The following is a 6,000-nucleotide window of genomic DNA, read 5'->3' on the forward strand; positions in this document are numbered from 1 at the left end:
TTTTTTTTTTAAGCTTACTTATTTAAGAGACAGAGAGCACGAGTGGGGGAGGGGCAGAGAGAGAGGGAGAGAGAATCCCAAGCAGGCTCTGCACTGTCAGTACAAAGTGAGATCATGACCTGAGTCAAAACCAAGAGTTGGACACTTAACCGACTAAGCCACCCAGGTGTCCCCTTTAAACCTTTTTTAAAATGTTTATTTTTGAGAGAGAGAGAGAGACAGAGACAGAGAAGCGAGCATGCGTGAGTGGGAGAGGGGCAGAGAGAGGGAGACAGATATCTGAAGCTATGTGGGGCTGGAACACATGACCCATGAGCCCGATGTGAGGCTCGAACCCATGAACCGGGAGGTCATGACTTGAGCCAATATCAGGAGTCAGACACTCAACCGACTGAGCTACCCAGGTGCCCCTGTTGCTGTGACATTTAAAACAAAGCATTTGTAATCTCAGTCTTAGGACTGCAAGAGAGCACCTAGTGGCCTCTACACTGCATTTATGAAAGAAGCTCTTGAAATTCTAGAAAACTTCACATTTAGTTGTTAGGTGGCCTTGGGCAAATTGCATAGTCTAAATCCAGTTTAGACTAAATCCATTTTATTCAAGAGTGAAATAAGGCAAATGCGTAACAATATTCACTATTTTTTTAAAAATAAAAGAAGCAAAAGAGCCTAACATGTAGCAAGTGCTCAATAAATGCTACTGTCTCCCCCCTCTATTTAACCATAAGAAAGAAACCAGGAGTCGATTGAAACCTTAGCCCACATGTCCATATCCATGCAAACCTCCATATTACAAATGAATGGTGAAGGGAGATGTGTATAGAGTGCATTTTAAATTTCTCAGAAAAAGCGTACTAATTAAGGCATTCCTTATTCTAGTATTTTTTTCAGTTTTAATTTTTAGGAGTGAGGGTTGCAAAATACAGACAGAGGTATTTATGATAGTTCAAGAGAAATGCTCTTTTCAACAAGACATAAATGTATGGCAATTTAATTAAACAAAAGTGAAATGTTTCACAATTTAAACAGCCAGAAACTTAGAAAGTAAAGTGACATGTTCATGACATGTTAAGCAGACTTCCAAAGGGCATAAAACTTGAAAACTCCAGAAATTAAGGAGCTCACTTCCTCTTACATTTTAGCACAGGTTGGACAACTTCCAGCCTATGGGCCAGATCTAGAATCTGATTTCATCAATGAGCAGGGTGAGATTGCTGCTGACCCCAGAGAATCCTTTTTATCACGGACAGTTCTCGGAACACTGCACTTTATCCGGTGTCTGTATGATCCTTAAAAGTTTAAATATTAGAGTAATTAAAGAGCTGTGAACAATGAACTCATGTATGAACTTTTCAAAGAACAGCAAAAAGCCTGATTGGGATTCTAGAGAAATCATTTAAACCTCTTTAGACTACAAAAGGAAGGGTTTTGACTAGATGACGTGCCAGTTCAGAAGCAGCATAACTTTATGAAGTTAATGGGTAACACTTAAGACCCACAATCCAAATGAATTGGAAGGATGTGGCTTCCACACTGACTGACCAGCCTTTCCAGCCTCTCACCTCCCTCTCTCACTATCCTGTCTTCTTTCTCTTGCCTTCTCACTTATCTATCTTTCTGTATACTTTTCTACTTTTCTTTTTTCCTTTTTAATTTTTTCTTTATGTTTATTTATTTTTGAAAGACAGAGAGAAACAGAGCACAAGCAGGAGTGGGGTGGAGAGAGAGGGGGGCACAGAATCTGAAGCAGGCTCCAGGCTCTGAGCTGTTAGCACAGAGCCCGACGCTGGGCTCGAACTCACAAATGGTGAGATCATGACCTGAGCTGAAGCTGGACGCTCAGCCGACTGAGCCACCCAGGCGCCCCCTGTTCTACTTTTCTTAATCACAATCTTCCTGAACGTTTTCTCCATTTTACCACTTCTCCATTTTCTATTGCACACACTACTTATACCATTAAATTATTTAAAAGAACTTGTCCTTATTGTCCAACTAAAGTTGTATGGGCCCTCTTAATATTTTCAAGCTTTATTTTATATTTCTCCATGGGGAAAAAGGAGTATGTCAGGTCACTTTTTCATATGTGCCCCACAGGGGGGAAAATGTTTTTTTTTTAATACAAAGTTTCCTTAATCCTGTTCTATAGGTCTCTAGGTACATTGCTTGAAAATGTTAAATTATAGTATTTTATGACAAAGTGTTAATCATATTAACTGTAAATAGTTATAATGAATGCTACAAAATTTGGTTAGCAGTATTTAAGGTGTTAAATAGAAAGGTTCTAAAAACAGACTGTCTTTTTCCTAAAATACTCCTCTTTGAAATGGTTTAATTTGGGATTTGAACTTAAGTGACATATCTGTAGCAATCGAATGGCAACAGCTTAGTTCCATGGTACTTTCCTTTGAAGTTTCCAATGACTCCCTTTACGTTAAAAGCACCTAACTGCTGCTTGCTAAAGCGATCACTCAAAAGCAGCGTGTGGACAACTGTACCATGCACCGAAAGGATATACTTACAGACATCAACCCTTATTTTAAACGGAAAAAAAAATTCTTGTAGATTCAAACTTGTCCAGGGGTAAGGAAAAATTCTACTGAAAATCTCGCTTATTTTTTGGCACAAAACACAAGTTACAAATTGCCCACAGTCACAACAGTGTTGAAACTAGCATTCTGTGCAACAGGAATTGATTACATGGTCTTCTACTGAGAAATCAAACTATCCCAACATACTACGGCCCACTAAAAGCCATTTAGTTCTTCCCTCTAGCTGATAAAGGAAATACATTTAGTTTGAATATAATTTTTCTTACCGTTAGAGGATACTGTAGGAAGGCATGATCGGGGACACAGGTAGACAGACAAGCAAGATGTGAGCCCAGAGAGAAAACGGTCCCTGAAAAAGGCATCATCTTCTAACGCAAGTGTGGGGTCGTTTTTAAACAGCCATTTTGGACAAGTTCTGGCCTCTTGTTAAATGTGACATACTGAGTCAGAGGCAGACGTCTTTCTGTGGTTATTCGCTTCCTGTCTGATTAATTTGTTGTTTGTTCCTTCCTCCTTTGCTTCAGAAAAAGAAACTAGATTGGTTTTACTTAAGAAGCAAGCAAGGAAAAAAAACAACAACCCTAAATTAAAAAATTAAATGTTTCTCTTTCCACAAGGTATAACAAATCTGTTTGGTACAGTCACAAGAGATCAGGGTGTCCATCCAGTTGGCAGGCCAATGTTATTCTGGACACCTGCACAATTATAATTGTTCACAGAGCCTGAGATTCCTTCAGGAAAATGCCGCTTGAAAGTATTACTCTCAAGGACTATATCATTCGGTATTATTCTCATTGACTCTACCATTTAGTATTAAGGAAAAGAGTCACCCAAGCACTAGAAGCTCTCAGCTACACCAATGATTAGGGTAAGTGATTCTTCCTCATCTACAGAGCATTCAAGTGTGTAAAGAGAAAGTCAGAGATGCAGGTGAAGAGAGCTGGTCAGGTGTATGAAGGCAAATGAGTTCTAAAATGTGATTCTGGTGCCCAAGAGAGGATAAATGATACTCAGCTCAAGTCCTATGAAGATCCAGAGCTTTCTGTTCAAAAATGTTTTGTTTCTGTCCTTCATACTTAATGGGATAACAATAACTCTCCCAGAAGATGCTTGACGAAAGCAGAGATAATGAGTGCAGAACAAGGAAAGGCAGATTTCTCATTATTAAAGGTCTCTAAGAAGTGGATAGGCAACGGGCTACATGTAGAAAATACTATGTCAAAATCTTGAGTTATGTATAAATAACCTGAAAATGCTCATAATTCTTGCTTGATCCATCTGAAAGGTTCAGACTTATATTTGCAACACATAGCATGTAACTCTGAGAAGAAAAACTTTGAAAACAAAAACATATCTGTAGAAAGAATGAAAAACAGAGGCATATTTCAGAAACTAACTTCATTGTAAAATTAGAACTTTGGATCCTGATTCTGCTGGGTTCAGAAGGAAAAGGCATAAAAAGACCACAAGTTGCCTAATATTCCCTTCCCTGTAAAATGACAGGACTGGGTAGACCAGTGGTTCTCAATTCAGGAGGCGGGTGGAAATGTGTGGATTCATTTTTAGTCGGGGGTGAGAAGCAGTGGGTTGGAATGGGGAGCCCTGTGGGATTCTTGGGTAGAGCCCAGAATGTGGAATTTCCTATGATGCTTTGGATGGTCTTACCCAAGATACTGACAGTGCTCCTACTGAGGAGTACTGGGATAGTTGATGTCTAAGGCTCTTTCAGACTCTAAATTCTTTGTGATACGAATCTAGCTGTATGAGTAGAGTTTTATGACGCTGGGCCATGGCAAAATTCCTGGAAGTAGAGCACTCAAGGATTAGTAATGGAGAGTCCTCCACTTTGCCTGGAGTCATCTAAAGGCAGGAATGCATCGGTCTTGCCTAATATAGGATCTAGAATCCAGGGGACATGCAGTATGGGAATAAATACATGCAGGTATGGGGCACCAGACAGAGGTGGAGGCCTGCTGCTGGCATCTCCTTCCCTCTCCACTAACCTCAGGAAAATAGAAAACTTGGTCAGCTACCAAGGAAATGCTTGAGTGAACCTTGGGGAAGTCTAAGTATAGTCTAACTAGGTCTGAAAAGGGAACATGGGGATTGTGATGATTTCTCTCTGTATTTTCAGAATTATTTTGAAGGTCTCTAAGTAAGGCATCGCAAATACACACACGCACACAAATACACCCACACCCGCTCAGTACACAGGCAGTCCCGTCCATTCCCCTCCGTCAGGGATGGTTCAGTTGTTAGGGAGAATCACTTAGAAGGCTTCAGCCCCCAAGACGCACAAGGGAGTAGTTGTCTAGATTTCAGGTCTGTTTTCATCTTTAATGAAAACTTATAAATACAGTCAACTTTGGACACATTTATGAGGTATCTATTAGGTACCCTAGGACATTAATCAGATAATGTTCCTCCCCTGCTTAAAATCCTGCAGTGGTTTCCCATTTCACCTAGAAAGTCCAGAATCTTTCCCTGGGCCCATAAAACCCCACAATATCTGGCCCTGCCCTAGCCCTCTGACCTCCTCTCAAGTAACAGCCCTTCTTGCTAATTTACCTTCCAGTTCTTTCTGTTCCTTAAACACATTAAGCTCATTTGCATCTTGGGGCCTTACACTTGTAAGCCCTCCTCTCCCCCCTCCTACACTCATCTCCTGGTTCCTTCTCATTCTTCAGTTGTCAGCAAAAATCCTCCTCCTCATGCCCCATCTCTGTGCCTATGTTCTTTTATGCACAGCACATGTCCCCACTTGACATTCTTTTACTTAATGGTTTATGTACCTGTGCGTCCCCACTAGAATTCAAACTCCATGAGGACGGGGACCTTCTTTCCTGTGGTCACCTCAGCATCTACAACAGCCTCTGACACTTGGTAGGTGCTCAGTAAATGTGTTGAGTGAAAAAAAAATCAATATCTCCTAAAAATTCTTCCATAATATAACATTCCCTTAAGAGCTTCAGATTGTTTCCTCTCAAATAGTGAGTGAGAAATGCCAAGACGAGACTTGCACCCTCTTCTTGGGAAAGTTCAAGTTAAAAGGGAACTTTCTGGGGTGGCTCAGTCGGTTGAGTGTCCAGCTTTTGACTTCGGCTCAGGTCATGATCCCAGGATAGTAGGACTGAGCCCTGTGTTGGTCTCCACGTTGGGCATGGAGCCTGCTTGCGATTCTTTTTCTTTCTCCCTCTGCCCCTCCCCTGCTTGTGCACACAGGCATGCCCACGCATGTGCTCATGCGCTCTTTCTCTCTGTCTCAAAAAAAAAAAAAAAAAAGACATGTAACGGGAACTTTTCCAGAGGAAGGATGCCACAGATCTTCAGGGAAGCCTGTTAGCCCACCAGTGGATGCAGTGCAGGTAGCTTATGTAATTGGGCAGTAGGGAGAGAAAAATGTCAAAAGTAAACAATCCGATCAGAAAGGGAGAGGAAGAAAAAAAAAAAA

General features: G+C 41.0%; 1 protein-coding gene across 4 annotated transcripts in view; it reads right to left on the bottom strand.

Moving 5' to 3' along the window:
* Positions 1 to 6,000, bottom strand: part of WIPF1 (WAS/WASL interacting protein family member 1) — a 106,192-nt gene that overhangs the window by 40,160 nt on the left and 60,032 nt on the right. Inside the window, exon 1 of one of the 4 annotated variants that reach the window (XM_040475430.1) lies at positions 2,816 to 3,016. The exons of the other annotated variants lie outside the window; for them this stretch is intronic. The gene's annotated coding sequence lies outside the window, so the exon portion shown is untranslated. Of the gene's footprint in view, positions 1 to 2,815; positions 3,017 to 6,000 lie in introns of those variants that run through there. 4 annotated transcript variants of the gene reach the window in all.

Source organism: Herpailurus yagouaroundi, unplaced genomic scaffold (assembly GCF_014898765.1).
Source record: "Herpailurus yagouaroundi ecotype Mexico unplaced genomic scaffold, PumYag 140, whole genome shotgun sequence".
Taxonomy (NCBI): Eukaryota; Metazoa; Chordata; class Mammalia; order Carnivora; family Felidae; genus Herpailurus; species Herpailurus yagouaroundi.